A 17,345-nucleotide genomic window follows, 5' to 3' on the forward strand; every position below is an offset into this window, starting at 1 on the left:
GCTCTTGTCACTACAGGTTGCAGTGTTGGAGCAGAAGGACAATTCTTTCTGCTGAATTTTAAGTATTGGAACTTGTAAGCCATGACCCACTTAATGCCATTTCCCCCAGAGTAGGTAAATGCACAGGGAAGTTGAAATAGGAAGAAATAGAAACTGTAACATCTAAAACGCTCTAACATTTGTCCGACTTACAGTACTGGTCTGGCTTTAAGGTGAAGCAGTTCTTAGAAATTAGAATAACTTTGGGCTGGAGAGATGACTCAGAGGTTAAGAGCACTGGCTGTTCTTCCAGAGGACCCCAGTTCAGTTCCCAGCATCCATATGGCAGTTCACAGTTGCTTATAACTCCAGTTCTAGAGGATACAACACATTCACAGAGACACACGTGCAGGCAAAACACCATTGCACATAAAAGAAAAAATTTAAAAAGAAATTAGAATAACTTACCACAGAGATCATGGTCTTTTCTATAATACTCCACTAGTTATTCTTATACTGTTTTAAGTCAAAGGCTAAATTTTATAAAATTCACAAAATGAGAATCTGTATGTTTTCTACAACTAAACTCACAGAGTCTTTCAGATATAACCTGGGTTTTTTCCATGTTGCCATTTTGCATGTTTGTTCAGCCAATACACATCTAGCACAAACATGATATGGTTCTAGTGTTCTATATCCTGGATATTAAAAGAAAGCAAAATTAGGACCAGATGAGATTTATTAAGGACTTGTGAACAGAAACGATTCTTGGAAGAGGAATCTGCCAGTCACAGATATATGAATAAAAGAAGACATGAAAGCTCTTTCCAAAATTGGATGTAATCAACTCACTGAGCAAGAATAAACAAATAACTATAATATAAGTTAGTGAAGAGCCGAAATGACAAAGTGGGCAACCTATGCAGAAGACACAGTCAGAAAGAAAAAAAAAACATCGTAATATGCTAGTGAATACTTCTTCTTAGGGGAATCAGAAGAAAAGTGCTCAGACCACAGAAAATCCAGAACTGGAGGTGCTGCAGTCAAAGTGGGAAAGGTGGGGAAGCACTAGAGTGCTGCCTACTGAGACATCTACCTTTCCAATGTGGCCAAATCATGGGAGCCCTGCTACGAGACCTAGGACATGCTCCCGCTCCCATTTTCCTCCTGCAGCACTTGGCCCATTGTGCATGGGCATCCTTGTATTTGCTAGCTAAGCAAATCCCTTTGCGTCCATGTGACAAAGTCCTGCAAAAAGTAGTGTCCATTGCTTCTTTGCAAATTGTGAAGCATGTGTACAAAGAAGCGAGTAAATGAATGTCAACATCCTCTGAAATAAGTTATAAAACTCCCCAAAGTCTTTGTCAATGGTTGTCTGCATCTGCACCTCCCCTGTTTCAGCAGAGAGTTAAGTATTGAGTGTGAATGTACAATCGTAGAATAATTCACTCTTGTTAGTGGACCATGCCAGGACTCAGCCTCTTCTGGAATTTAAGTGTGCATAACCCCAAAGAGAGGAACCATCCCAAAGCTCATTTATTTCCTCCTGCTAAGTTAATAATTTACAAGCTTCCTCAAGGTGTCGGTGTCGGGCCTATGTTAGTTACTTTATAGACCTCATAGGAAATGCAAATCCTTTGTTAAAAATGAAAAACAATCTCAGGCGCAATATTATCAGAGTTCTAGCCAAAATCTCAAACCATGAAAATAACCTTTAGTGTGTGAAAGAGGCATTTGGGAGCAAGTTTAAAAAGATGATCATGGTTCTTTTTTCCCACTAAGTTTTTTTAATAGACATACATACATCTGTATTTTCCTACCTTGAGGATTATACAAGTAGAGAGTCAGCATTATTAAGGAAGGAAATAATACATAAGTACAGACAGGGCAATAAAACTCAGAGATTTTTATATTTCATGTAAATGGAAAAAATTTAAACTTCATGGATTATAAGAGAAAAAAAATATATTGCTAAATAATTGAAGGTAAGACTTTTGGTTTTTTTTTAAGATTGTAATCATTCGTAAGATTTCTGAAGTACCCACAAGTAACTGTTAATACTCTACAGATATTCTATGTGTGAGCACACACCAAACGAAGCTATGGATCTAATGTCACAGACTTAATTCCTCCCTCTTTTATTCAGTGTCCATTTAGATGTATCTCACTAGACAGTTCAAAGATGCTTAGCTTTTATATTTGACTAATCAATTTCACCATCGGCTACTACAAAGCATTTGTTTGTTTAGCAAGTTTTTATAAGTCATCTGCTTGGTATCCAGAATCATGTCACTTGCTAAAGATACATTTAATTTAAACAAATGAGTAAACAAATATTTACAATTTCCAAAATAATGTATAGCATAACAGACTTACATCAATCAAATTATCAAAATAAATATCAGGCAACAATTTTCCCATGAGGCCTGTGGTATATCACTGAATACCCCCACATCTTTGGTAAACGGATGGGATGTTTTCCAAACATTTGTGCTTGTAGTGGAAAGGATAAGCAGGATAAACCATATAAAACTGTGGCATGAACTAGGTCAGAGGGAGGATAATGCCTACAGTCAGTGGAAGAGATGTTAGATTCAATGGAAGTGAGCCCATGTTAAAAGATGTTCCTTTTTGGGTTCTCGGTAGGACAACTGTAATGGCATTTCAATTGTACTCTAATAAATAAAGCTTGCCTGGGGATCAAGAGAATAAAACAGCCACACTGGTCAGCCTTGAGCCAGGGAGTGGTAACACACATCTTTAAGTCCAGAAGCCACACTAGTTGCCATAGAAACTGGGCAGTCCATATCTTTAAGCCCAGAAGCCACTCTAGTTGCCATAGAAACTGGGCAGTCCATGCCTTTAATTCCAGAACTAGAGAGGTTTATAAAATAGGAGGAAACAACTCTCAGTCACAGTCTCTGAGATTCTTGGAGGCAGGATCGCCATTTCAGACTGAGGTCGAGGTAAGAGCCAGTAGCTCGGGTCTTCAAGTTGAATCTCAGTTTCTTTCCCTGAGTTTATATTAATTGTGCTTCAGGTAAGTGAAATGAGAGCAGGAAGTACAGATGAGTGGTGTTGGTGTCTAACAGACTGAAGAAATGAGCAAGAGGCAGCGAAACAGATCATTGCGCATCATGACCATAGTTTTGTTTGTATCTTGAGAAAAATGAAAATGTTTCCAGGAGCTTCCAGGGATAATGTCTCTTTTTTTGTGTGTATTATATTTTATTCTTATATTGATGAATGATTTTTGTACAACACGATGAAAATGAAATCTGTCTGAACTGTAGAACAGGATATCTATGTAGCTCATCTGTAACAAAAAGTTCAAAGTTGATTCCTTAAGATGTTGTTGTTTTGTTTTATTTTTCGAGACAAGGTTTGTCTGTGTAGCCCTGGCTGTCCCGGAACTCACTCTATAGACAAGAGTAGGAGCCTAGGCAGTTTGGATGCTCAACTTACTAGACCTGGATGGAGGTGGGGGTTCCTTGGACTTCCCACAGGGCAGGGAACCCTGATTGCTCTTCGGGCTGAGGAGGGAGGGGGACTTGATTGGGGGAGGGGGAGGGAAATGGGAGGCGGTGGTGGGGAAGAGATAGAAATCTTTAATAAATAAATAAATTTTAAAAAAATCTTAACAAAATAAAAGGGGATAATGTCTCTTGACCAGAATTTTTTGTTTACATTGTTTAGATCCAAGAGAGCTTCTAAGTATCCAACAAAGATGTAATTTTGAATTAGGGTATCAGCTCTAAAGATGGAAAGTAGAAGGAAGGGAAAACAATATGGAGAAGGCAAGTCTGTAACAGAAAGGTGATAGTAGCTTACAGCAAACTGACAAATAAGGCTAAAGGTCGTGTTTTGTGATAATAAGTCTCAAAAAATTAAAAACAGGCAATTTCCAAAAGAAGAAAAAATAGGCGGAATTGAAAGAGATAGCATTGTATGATGATCGGAATGGCTCAACCTCAAAAACTCTGACATCACCAAACTGCCAAATATGTGAAACAACAAGAACTTATATTTGTTGGTCTGGGTGAAAAATGGTTTGGCCAGTTTGAGTGATAATTTGTTTCTTACAATTCAGGCCTGTTTACCTAAGATTTATGAAATGAAATAAGACTATGTCTTCTCCAACACCTGTCAATAATGTTTCTACATAACTTCTAAATTTGGGGAGCAATTAACATACCCTTCAGAAGATAACCAACTGACACATTCATTCGGTGGATTATTATTAACAATAAAATAAAAACATCCTCTCAAGCCACATAAAAGACATGGAGAAAACATAAATTGTATTGCCATTTAAAAGAAATGAGTTAGAAAACGCTATGTATTATACACATGCTATATATAAATTCAATCCCATGACTTTCTGGAAAAGGCAGAATTATGGAGATGATAAAATGATGAGTGATTGTCAAGGATCTTGGAAAGGGACAGAAGATTCATTAGAGTGTAGTGGAACTATGAAATTATTCTGCACAAATAGTGCAATACTGGTGAGCACATTAGACACTTAGCAAAGCTCATGGCACAAAGAGTGACTCCCAGTGTAAACTATGGATTTTCTTTATTAACATTGAGTATGTAAAATCACAGGGGTTGAGGAAGGCATGCCAGACTTTGTTGGCTCCCCATGGGAGGCCTTACCCTTCTGAGCAGTGGATCAGGAGTGGGTTGGGAGGGGAGTTGGGAGGGAGCAGGAAGAAGGGAGGGAGGGGAAACTGTGGTTGGTATGTAAAATGAATAAAAAACAAAATAAAACATTGTTGGAGAAAATATTTAAATCACGGGGCAAGAAAGTAAATGCCGGAGAATAATGTCTGGATTTTATTCTGTTGGTAGCAGTAAATTTTGTTGTTGTTGTTATTGTTGTTTACTTTTTAGTTCATAGACAACTAAGGGTGAGATAAATTTTACAAACAAGACTCAGAAAATTAGCTAACTAATAGAAAGACAAAAGTATGATACTAGGGGTGAGAAATAAGTCAGTGCTAGGTAAAGTAAAAAATCATATAGTGGAGATATATACAAAGGTCAGAACACAATTGAACAAATAACAAAACAAACAATATTAAAATGGGTAGTTGCATGGATGGTATGTAAGAATGACGAGACAACAAAACAGGGAATTAAAGAATGGGTGGAATACCATGTTAGACATAGATGAAAGCTCTCTGTTCATTAGAGACAAGCTGGAAAGGCCTGCATCAAAGGGAATCTAAAGAAAACAAGTCACTGCAGAAAAAAAAAAGAAAAAATATTCATACTGAGATATACTTATTTAGAGAGATGAGAAATATACCTATCTAGGGAGAGGAGAGAAAGAAAAAAACTATGATGAAAAATAATAGCAAGAAAATAAACTTTCAATATTCACGAAAAAGGTCCAGCCACAGAGTTTAAGAACCTCAAGAGCCTAATACGATAATAAAATGAAAATATTCATAGGCACACCACACTGAAACTACTGGATGCTTCCTTCCCCTCTATGTAATTTCTGTTTGCTTTTATTTTCTAGGTCTATAATTTTGATCTGCTGTTAAATCTCATGGTTTTGGTTTTGAATTTTAACACTGAAACCTCAGAATTGAATAAAATTAGTGCAGTTGCTTAAAAGTCTGTGAAAGACAGTTCCAACACACAGCAGTTTTATGAGTCTGGTACTGTTCTCTATTGCTTCTATATTTCTATTCCAAAATTTGACATGAAATTCAAGAAAGAATTATAAGAAGTAAAAGTCAGCCAGGTGGTGGTGGCGCACACCTTTAATCCCAGCACTTGGGAGGCAGAGGCAGGCAGATCGCTGAGAGTTCAAGGCCAGCCTGGTCTACAAGAGCTAGTTCCAGAACAGGCTCCAAAGCTACAGAGAAACCCTGTCTCTAAAAACCAAAAAAAAGTAAAAATCATGAATAAATGTTGCATAGAAATTAGATAAATTTAGATATATGTAAACAAGAAACATAAATAGAGTCTCAACAGTTTTAATGGAAAAAATACTAAAAACACATGATATTCAGGAGATCAAAAAATTAAACAGCTAAAATATTATTAATGAGAGGGTCATGATGGTGCATAGCTTTAATCCTAGCACTGAGAGGCAGAAGCAGGCAGATCTCTGTGAATCTGAGGTCAGCATGATCTACATAATAAGTTCAAAGCCATCCAGCACTGCACAGTGAGATCCTGTCTCCAAAAGAAAAAAAAAAATCAGTTAATGTAACTAAAATATGAACAAGATCAAGCAAACAAATCAAGTGTCTTCATAAATGCAGAAAGATTTTTCAGCAAAACTGACTGTCCATTTATGGAAAAATGCACATTTGAAACAAAAGAGAACATCTTCAATTTGTTGGTATAAATATATATACAAATAGGTTTAAAGTCATGGCAAGAATAATTAATCTGTAAAGATAAAATAACTTCTACTTTGACTATTAATAATTGTCTATTAACTAATATTCATCTGTGTGGAATATATGCATATATGCATTCCTGTGTGTATACAAGTGTATGCATTTGTATAGGTGTGTAGAGGCCAGAGGATTAATGTCCGGTATCTTCTTCAATTGTTTTCTTCCTCATAATCTGAGACAGGCTCTCTCACTGAACGCCTGGCAGCTCACTGACTTGGCTAGGCTAGCTGGCTAGTGAGCTGGGGGACCCACCTGTAACTGCTCCCCAAATGCTAGGATTATTGGCATGAGCCAGCATGACTGACTTTTTATGTTCAGGGCATTTTAAATCAGGGACTCGTGTATGCAAGGCAAGAATTTTACTGACAGAGCCATCTCCCCTCTCTCTCTATTAACTATTCTAAAAGGGTTTCAGAGCAGCCAAATTACAGGCAGAAAAACATATGGCACACAGAGGTAGTTCAACTGAAGACAGTTCAATGAACAGTTGTGGACAAGATTAAGAGAACCAAAGAGAAACGATGTAGCTTCCAAATATGAAAAATTGTGCCATGTTATTCAGCCATCTCTGGGCCAGAATAACAAAGGGAAGAAGCTCTAATGGGCATTGCATGCAGAGGATCATGGCTACAATTTTCTTTCTAAAATTCTGACAATGCTACATTTCCTAGCCTGCCTGGTGGTTCCATAAATGATTACTTGGTGACAACCATCCTACACATTTTTGTTCTTTGAACAATAAAGGGGTTTTAAATTAAATTAAGACAATTGTTGATGCAAATGTTGTCTATACATGTCAATAAAAGTGAATAGATGTGACATACAGAGAAAAAATATAGCCAGAATGAGGATAATTATCCACCTACGAGCAGATTAATTAAAGCAATTATATGATAGAGCAAGAAAGCACCTTCCCAGTTGTTCTAAGCAAGGAGAGGGAAGGAAGAAACAGGAGAGTGAGACAGCAAAGGAAGTTTTGATTCTTCTCCTCTGATAATAGCCACAGTTTTCATTCTCCATTCTCCCTCTGTGTGGTGGTTCTCCACCTTCCTAAAGCTGTGACCCACTAAAACAGCTCCTCGTGTTGTGCTGACCACAACCATAAGATTATTTTGCTACTGTTGTGAATCGCAATGTAAGTAACTGCTATACAGGATATCTGATATGTGATTATCGAAGGGGCCAGGCCACACATGGTGAAAACCACTGCTCTATAAACATTTGCTGACATGTCCCTTTCGCCCATTTTTTTTTTCTCTGTTGGATATCGTTACAGGCATATTTATTGTTATTTACAGTTAGGTTGATCAATGGAAATTTAATTAGAGGGGACTGGACACTTGCTTATAAAAATAAAATAAGATAAAAATTGAAAAGTACGAAGTCTTTAAAAATGTCATTCAAGAATGTAATTATGCTCCTTTTTTTTTTTGTTTTGGATAAAGGAAGGTTGGATAGGGGAGCACGGAAGCACAATTCTTAGTTAAGGGAGCCACCTTAGGGTTGGCAAGAGACTTGAACCTAGAGGGGCTCCCAGGTGCCCAAGCTGAGGTCCCCAGTTAGTTCCTTGGGCAGCTGAGGATAGGGAACCTGAAATGACCCTATCCTAGAGCAATACTGACAAATATCTTGCATATCATCATAGAACCTTCATCTGGTGATGGATGGAGATAGAGACAGAGACCCACACTGGAGCACTGGACTGAGCTCCCAAGGTCCCAATGAGGAGCAGAAGGAGGGAGAACATGAGCAAAGAAGTCGGGACCACGAGGGGTGCACCCACCCACTGAGACAGTGGAGCTGATCTATTGGGAGCTCACCAAGGCCAGCTGGACTGTGACTGAAAAAGCATGGGATTAACTGGACTCTCTGAGCATGGCGAACAATGAGGGCTGATGAGAAGCCAAGGACAATAGCACGGGGTTTTGATCCTACTTAATGTGCTGGCTTTGTGGGAGCCTAGCCAGTTTGGATGTTCACCTTCCTAGGAATGGACGGAGAGGGGAGGACCTAGGACTTACCACAGGGCAGGGAACCCTGACTGCTCTTTGGACTGGAGATGGGGGGGGGAGAGGAGTGGGGGGAGGGGGAGAAGGGTGGGAGGAGGGGGAGGGAAATGGAAGGCTGGGAGGAGGTGGAAAAAGAAAAAAAAAGAAAAAAAAGAATGTAATTATGTATGTAAAGCAAACACTCTACCAGAGCAAATCTCCCATCTTCCAATTAAAAAAAAAAAAAGTCATTCTTAAACTAAAACTGTACTAGTGGCAGAACTTTAACCTCACATGCACAGACCATGTTTGGTCCCAGCATTAAATAGAAACGTCATTCTAGAACAATGATGCATTTGTACCTTCAGGTTGTTAAAGTATCGGTCACACAAATGCTACAGAAATTTAGACAGTTATCACTCATAAACTAATATCTACTTCCTTGTTATTTACTTAAGCAATGGACTTAGGTCAGGGAAGAATACCAAGGTGAGTGTCTGGCTTTCTGCACCTCTTGAAACCACATTATTTTATTTTTAAAGAAAATAAACTCTTTTTTTATTTTACATACTAATCCCAGTTCCCACTCCCTCCCTTCCTCCCATTCCCTCTACCTACCCTCCCATCCCTATCCACTCTTCAGAGAGGGTAAGGCACATTGCTTTGGGGAAGGTCCAAGACCCTCCCTACTATATCTAGGCTGAGCAAGGTATCCATCCAAAGAGAATTGGTTCCAAAAAAGCCAGTACAAGCAGTAGGGATAAATCCTGGTGCCACTGCCAGTGGCCCTGAAGTCTGCCCAGCCATAAAGCTGTCACCTACATTCAGAGGGACTAGTTTGGACCTATGCTATTTCCTTCCCTGTCCGGCTGGAGTTAGTGAGCACCCATTAGTTCAGGTAAACTGTTTCAATGAGTGTTCCCATCATGGTCTTGACCTCCTTGCTCATATTCTCACTCCTCCACTCTTCAACTCGACTTTGGGAGCTCAGTCCAGTGCTCTGAGGCAGGTCTCTGCCTCTGTTTCCATCAGTTGCTGGATGAAGGTTCGATGGTGATATTTAAGATATCCATCAGTCTGACTACAGGGTAAAGCCAGTTTGGGTACCCTCTTTGTTATTGCTTAGGGTCTTAGCTGTGGTCATTTTTGTGGATTCCTGGGGATTTCTCTAGTGCCAGGTTTCTTGCTAGCCCCATAATGTCTCCCTCACTCAAGATTTAAAAAAAAAAATGATTAAAGAAACTGGCCTCTGGAAACTAGATGTTAGCACATAGAAGACTTGGAAAGGAGGTCCACACTGCTTTCCTTCAGATCACATTTTGTATAGGAAAAAAAAATAAAACACCTAATTTAAATTTTAAAAACCTCTGGAATGAATGTGTCATTATAGCTAAAAGCATTTCTAAAGGCTGTTTAAATTTTATCTGATAGAAATCTTTCTAAAATACATCTTTACTCCCTTATTAGAGATAATAGATTGGATTTTTGAGAGTTTTTTCTTTAATGACTCAGCTTCACATTAAGATGTAAATTTAACTTTTTTCCCCTAAATTATACCAGCCATATAATAAGTACTTCTGCTTTAACATTCTAGGCTGGGGCTAGGATAAAAGACAAGTGACTGGCACTCAATCTAGGTACAAAACTAAGGAGTATCAATGAAATTATATTTTGTGAAAATTCTAAAAGCTATCGTGAACAGAATTCATGCTGAGCAAAGTATCAAAATTTCAAATGAATCCAAGTGGGCACTGCTGATTTTCGGCTTCCGGCTCTAACATAGTTCCTCGTAGTTCTGCTCTCTCACTGTTCACTTTGTAAGGGAAAACAGCACCTGTGCCAAGTGTGTTATATGCACATGCATTTTGTATTAACCCTTTTTGTGCTCCTATGTTCCAGAAGTTTTTGTTTACACTCTTGATGACTTCTGTTTGTTGTTGTTGTTTGTTTTGGTTTCATTTTTGGATTTTAGTTTTTGTGGACAGGTTTTTTTCTGTGTAGCCCTGGTTGTCCTAGACCTTGCTCTGTAGACCAGGTTGGCCTAGAATTTATGGAGATCCACCTGCCTCTGCCTCTGCCTCTTAAGTGCTGGGATTAAAGGCGTAAACTACCACTGCCTTCTGGAAAAACATCACAGTTACCAGAATCTTCTGTCTCATATCAGCAGATGATTAATTATTATTCTAATGAGAACCCCCTAATCTACAAAGTTATCTAATTATAAATTTTGAGTGTATCCATTGTTACAATTTTATTTGTACAGATAAGCACTTGTGAATTCATTTATAGTGTGGTCATCGGAAACTATAGGATTTCAGGATGTAAAACCTGAAGAAGGAGATACATTGTTTAAATGTTTTAAAGCATTCATTGTAGAGCTGAATGGCAAAACTGTATAGTAATTGAATATTAGGTTAGCCAATAGGATAAGCAACATTTTAAGAACAATAATAACGGTTGAGGCGAATGTAGAATTCGAGTCTTTTTTGATCTAAGTGTTCTCTCCCTGCGGGAGAGCCACAGAGCACAGGTGCAATGCAGGATGAGTGTGGGGAAGATAATGATGGAGCATGGCACCAGAGTACATTTAATTGGATTAGAGCTTTTGTGGAGAGAAGAGGCCAGCAAACAAATCCCTTCTCTTGCTGACTCTACACCAGCCCATCCAGTTTGGAAAGGGCAGCACCAAGCTCCAGGTGCCAGAGGTAGGCCTTTTTATACCATTGAAGAGTGAGATGAGAGGCTCTTTATGTTCCCTGGAGGCCATCAGTGGAATTAGTGATGAGAAGAAACATGCAAGGAAAACTCATTATGTTCCATCACTTTTCAATTATCTGCAAGTCCCCTCTGTGACAAAGGAATCATCAAAGAACTGACACACAGCCGATTTAACTTGTTTTGCTTTTTAAGTCATAAAAAATTAATGGGTACATGGAGTTAAATAAGACTGAAGGTAAGTCATTTGTCCACATCACTGACAAAGGGATTTTCCTGCCTGTGAAGTCAGAGAAGCACATTTGTCTGGCTCTCAACTGGTACCATCAACATCTTTTGTAAGAACAAACAAAGCATCAACAATGGCTACCTGGGCTTGAAATGTACACAAATACTATATCAGAGCCCTCAAGCAAAGCGCCGTTAAAGTTCAGCATACTAACAATTGTAAAGAGCTATGCAATCGCTAACTCAATTAGAGTGAACCTGTTATAGAATGTTGTTTTATGATGTGTTGCTTTTGTTTATGTTGCATTTGTTTAGCTCTGTAAAACTGTAATTCTTTGCCGATCTAAAACACCTGATGGTCTAATAAAGAGTTGAATAGTCAATAGTGAAACAAGAGAAATAATAGGTGGGGCTGTCAGGCAGATGGTAGATATAGAAGGAGAAATCTGGAAGAAAAGAAGCAGAAGTAGGAGGACATCAGGGACCAGGTACCCAGCCACCTAGGCACTCAGCCAGACACGGAATAAAAAGATAAATAAGATATACAGAAGTAAGAGAAAGCTAAAAACCCAGAGGCAAAAGATAAATGGGATAAATTAAGTTAAGAAAAGCTGGCTAGCAACAAGCCAAGTTGGGGGCATTTATGAAAAATAAAAAAAGTGTAAACCTTCGTGTGATGTATTTAGGAGCTGGGTGGCACAGCCTCCCCCAAGAACAAAAGAACAAAGAGTAAAGAGTAGAAAGAATAAAAGTGAAAAAACAAACAACTGTGTTGAACCAGGACATCTCAGAGCATGGGCTTGGACTGTAATCTTTCTTCGGTTTGGAGGCCCCCGTCCCTCTGCACTTCTACCTTATCTGCCTTCTTACCCACAGTTCTGCATTTCAAAATGCCAAGGAATCTATAAAGATGGTCTTTACTATAACCCAGGAGCCCTCTGGATTCAAACAGAATCTTCTTGATCTTCAGCTACTAGTTTATTTCTCCAAGTCTCTCCCCCACTATCAGTCATGAAGGAGTTTCTATGTTTATTTCTTACCTGATATTTACAATGTACTAAACAAAACTGGATTAAAAAAGAATGATCTTTCCAAGTAGATATGAAACATTTATCTAGAAAGGACATATTCCAAGTCAGAAAACAAACCTCAGTAAAATTGTTAGAATTCAAGTTATTCACCAATCTTTTATCTTCTGTGTAGCCCTGGCAGTCCTGAAACTCACTTTGTAAAACAGGCTGGCCTCAAATTCAGAGATCTACCTGCTTCTGTCTGCCAAGTACTGAGATTAAAATGTCCACCACCATACCCAGCTATCTTTTCTAAATAAAAAAAATAAAGTTAGAAGACTTTAAAACAAAAAAATACCTGGAAAATTCTAAACTGTTGGGAAACTGAATTACACACCTCTTTCTTGTTAGCCATTTGATCAATATCTCCCCAACTCCCTCTCCACCTATAGTATAGTAATAATCATACTCTCTCCCAAGTTCCATTTCTTCAGATTGCACATATGAGTAAGATGAAGAATTATTTGCATCCCTCTGCCAGGCCTATTTCACTTAGTATACTCTCCTCTGGGTTCAAGCCTCATTATTTGTCATTTGTAATGACGTGAATGCTTCATTCACTTTTAAGTACTCTTCTGTCATTGATATAGACCACGTCTTCTCTATCCATTCATTTGCTGATGGGCTCCTAGCTAGCTCCATATCTTAACTATTGGGAATAATGGCTGCAATTGCATAAGACAGCAGATACCTGATATACAAATGTAATTTCTATTTTAACTTGTTTTGGTCTTCCAACTACCTGCAATTCCTCCATTTTATACTCTGCCAAGATTCCAACTGAAACATTTTTGGCACGCTACAGTAATATGAGCCCACATTCATATTTAAGCCCTCTCATAGATCTGTGTGTTTGTTGCACATACTATTTCACCAAAAAAATTAAATAGTTTTTTTATGTTATGAGTTTAAATAGAAGTTTAAATGTCTGCCTTCTGAGGAAAGAGCCAGCCAATATGACAATACTAAAGCTGATTTCTATATTGAGAGCATTTCCTGGCACTGGGTGAGAAACACTACCTTAGAGGTTTGTGTTATTTACTTATCATACAGAGTGTTTTATGCATTGATATTTTTGTGCAATACCTTCAGACACGAGATTTATAATAAAAATGATGACTAACTGAAGCTACTACCAGAGTAAATTGCAACAAATACCCTTATTATCTTGAAACCAGTGATGGAGAGAATAGTTTCAGCCATAACAATCATTTATTAAGTGTTTACTATGTACCAGGTACTCTTTATAATGTTTTACATTGGAGCAAATAATCAATATTCACAAAGTTATTTCAGAGGAATTCTACTCTGCTGAGGTCAGGGAGGTTTGCCTGGTCATGTGGCTGTACTGAAATAATTAAAAAGTTTCTCTGAAACAAGATAAAATTTTACGATAATTATTTGTACTATAGCAATTCACTCCAACAATTTATCCATCAGGAAGCTATAATTATAAAAACATAGATCAATAGATATAATCTTATTATCAAATTATCTTTCTGCACACAAATAATCTCTATAAATAATAAATTTGAGAAAATAAAAGAAATGTTATAAGTAAAACCACAATAGACTTGAATTAAAAATTACTGACTTAACTGTATCTTATATTGACAAAGTAAAATTATGACTTATGTAGCATTTCATTGTTTATACATCACAAAGGACTTTACACAATCTGATGGTTTGAATAACATGATATTCCCATGCTATCAACATTTGGGGCTAACTTTATAATCAACCCTTAAACGTACCCCAATACTTTTCTTCCTTTTTTTGTTCCTGCAACACCTAAAGGCCATTTTCCAACAACAACAAAAAGATATTTTATAAAAAGTTGTCTTTTTTAAAAAAAAAGCCTATACCTTCTTCATCTGTATTCTTTGGAGGTTGACGCTATTTGATATCTCAAACATCACATGGTAAAATCTAAATGATTGTAAAGGATCTAAGGTTTCAGCACTTAAATGACACCTGTGACCATTGTGAACTTCCTTCATATTTCTTCTTTTAATGGGCACATTTTCTGAGAGAAAAGCAATTCGCAGTGAGTTAGCGGCAGAAAGCAGCATGAAACACAGAACTCTGACTGTAAGAGTAAAGCCTGTGCTTCAGTTCCTGCCTCCAGGTTCCTGCCCTATGGCCCTGTGGCCCTATGGCCCATATGACCACCCTATTCTGTTTCTCTGATATCTTTCCCAGCCTATTTATTCCCCTGCCTTCCCGTGTCTGTGTATATGTCTGCACTAGACCTCATTACAGATGGTTGTGAGCCGTTATGTGATTGCCAAGAATCTATCTCAGGACCTTTGGAAGAGCAGGCAATGTTCTTAACCACTGAGCCATCACTCCTGCCCCTGCCCTTCTTTCTGTTGCTGGAAGAGGGCACCATTATGTGGTTGCCTGGAATTGAACTCAGAATGTTTGGAAGAGCAGGCAATGCTCTTAACCACTGAGCCATCTCTCCATCCTCTTTTTCCACTTTTTTAACTAAACCAGGTTTGCTCGATGTGGTGTGTGGATCACATCTACATTCCCCTAACATGTGGAGCACAGGGGTCTCCATGGACCTATTGGCCGTTCGTGTACCTCATAGAGGGAGTCTAGATAAATTGTTTCTCCAGCTTTAAATTGGGATAACCTTTTGCTGGTGTTTGTAGTCCTTTGTATGTCTTGGACGTGAGTTCTTCATCAGGCACATGAACGTGCCAGTATTTTCTTCTTCTAGCCATCTTGCCTTACTCTCCTTGACGGGGTCTCTGAAGCATGCTGGTGCATGGTGATGGAGCTGTTAGGCTTTAATGTCCTAACACAAAGTTTTGCCTGATCCAGTCACAACGACGTGTGCCCATGTCCTTTTCCTAGAATTTGCACATCTCATTTCATACTTTTATGTTGCACTTTGAGTGAGTTTTTTTTTGGTGGTGTTTCATAGTCACCAGCACTTGTTTTTTTGTTTTTTTTTTTTTCATGTGTGGATACCAAATTGCCCCAGAATCATTTCTTGTTGGAAAAAAATTGTCCTGGAACTAGCTCTTATAGACCAGGCTAGCCTCGAACTCACTGAGTTCTGCCCGCCTCTGAGTGCTGGGATTAAAGGTATGCACCACCACAGCTAAAAATGTTGTTCTTAAAAATGATTTTGCAGCATTTTGTTGAGATTCAATTGATCATAAATATGGGAGTTTGCTTTGGGTCCCGCAAGCCAGGACCAAATCAAGTCGATTTTTCAGGTGAGAACTTTGGTAAAATCTCTAAAATCCCCCTTCAAAGTGTCAGTTACATTTTCTGGTCTAAAACCCTCCTTGACTGAACTTCCCCACTGGAGCAGAGTGGAACTCTAAGGGTCACCTCTGGGGAACAAGCCTTGCCCACCTAGGAGAGAACACAACCACAAAGCTAGAAGGATCCTCTATCTGCAAACAGAATGTAAAGGAAAGGCCCAGACTTTCCTGGGGACTCCTCAGCCACCCTCAGCATGGGCCAGCCTCGTCGTTGATGCAGCACAGGTGTGAGCAGACTGGCTTTGAAGACATCGGTCCCTAGAGCACCTGGGAGGCCAGAGCCAGGCTGTACTGGAGCCCACGAGCCCGAGTCCAAAGGTCCACGAAAGCCAACGGGGATCACTGTTTTAGAAAACTCACCGAAGAGGAACTGCCATTTGGCTTTGTGCAGGGGCGAGGAAAGAGCCCTGGCCTTGCTCTCCTTGATGTTGCTTTACCATTAAATGGGTGAGGCTGGGCTTCTCATCACCTAACATCAGAGGGAAGCTCTGTGAAAATGGAATTACCCGTCAAGGGACACAGACTTTGACAGGTGGAATCGATGCAGCTGGCCCTGCAGGAAGCAGGTGGTATGTGGAAGGAATTGTGGCATGCTGGGTAGGGTTTCTTTGTTAATTTGAAATACAGTAGGATGGATCATCTGGGAGAGGGAACCTCAACTGAAAAAAAAGATTGCCTCCATTAGACCGACCTGTAGGCAAGTTGGTGGGAGTATTTTAAAAATTATGATTGGTATGTGTGTGCGGGGGGCAGTCCAGGAAGTGTGGCGCCACCCATAGGTGGGCGGTTCTGGGCTGTATAAGAAAGGAACAAAGCCATGGGGAACAAGCCAATAAGCAACATCCCTCCATGGCCTCTGCTTCAATTCCTGCGTCTAGGTTTTCGCCTGGATTCCCATAGGGCCATAAGGCCAGAGGGCCAGAGGGCCAGAGGGCCAGAGGGCCATAGTTTGAAATTATCATTTCCTAAAATAAAAATATTAATATGAAAAAACTATTTATAAGGACAGTAGAGGTTACTATTACAATTTTTCTAGGCCCATTTTGTAGAGCTCTTATTAACAGAATATTTTTACTTTTTCTTTTATTTCCAGTGGAATAGAATCATATTTTCATCCGCCGTTTTTGGTATTTTTGTCACAATGGTTTTCCTACATGCCTTAAATTATTCACGGGGTACTTGTTAAACTGACAAATAAATAGTAAAGTCTACTTAGGAGATTCATGAATAGAATTGAGGACTATTGGTGAGTACTACTAATGCATTTAATTTTTGTTTATTTGCATTGTTGCTTTATGCAACTATGCATCATTAAACCAAACCACACACAACCATTCTGATGATTCCTTTCTGGGCAGCTGTGAAGTACTAAAACCGCCAGTCCATTCATTCAAGTAAGACTTAACAAATATCCAATTGGCACAATGAATAAAAGGGTTGATTAATTTCCCACCCTCTTTCAATCAATTAATGTTACTTTGCAAAGTCACCTTTTGAAGAAAGCTTTCTGGTGCTTTAAACACGGGCTTCACACTACTTGCCATTCATGCGCTTTTCAGCTCTTACTGGAGCCCCATAGAAACCTGTTTGGCAGAAAGGGGAATTCTGTGGAGGGGTGGAGGGTGCCAGTCAATTTGTCAGGTGCTTTCTCATTAA

The sequence above is a fragment of the Microtus oregoni genome, unplaced genomic scaffold, assembly GCF_018167655.1.
Source record: "Microtus oregoni isolate MIOR12 unplaced genomic scaffold, Mior012 000036F_ref0000092, whole genome shotgun sequence".
NCBI lineage: Eukaryota > Metazoa > Chordata > Mammalia > Rodentia > Cricetidae > Microtus > Microtus oregoni.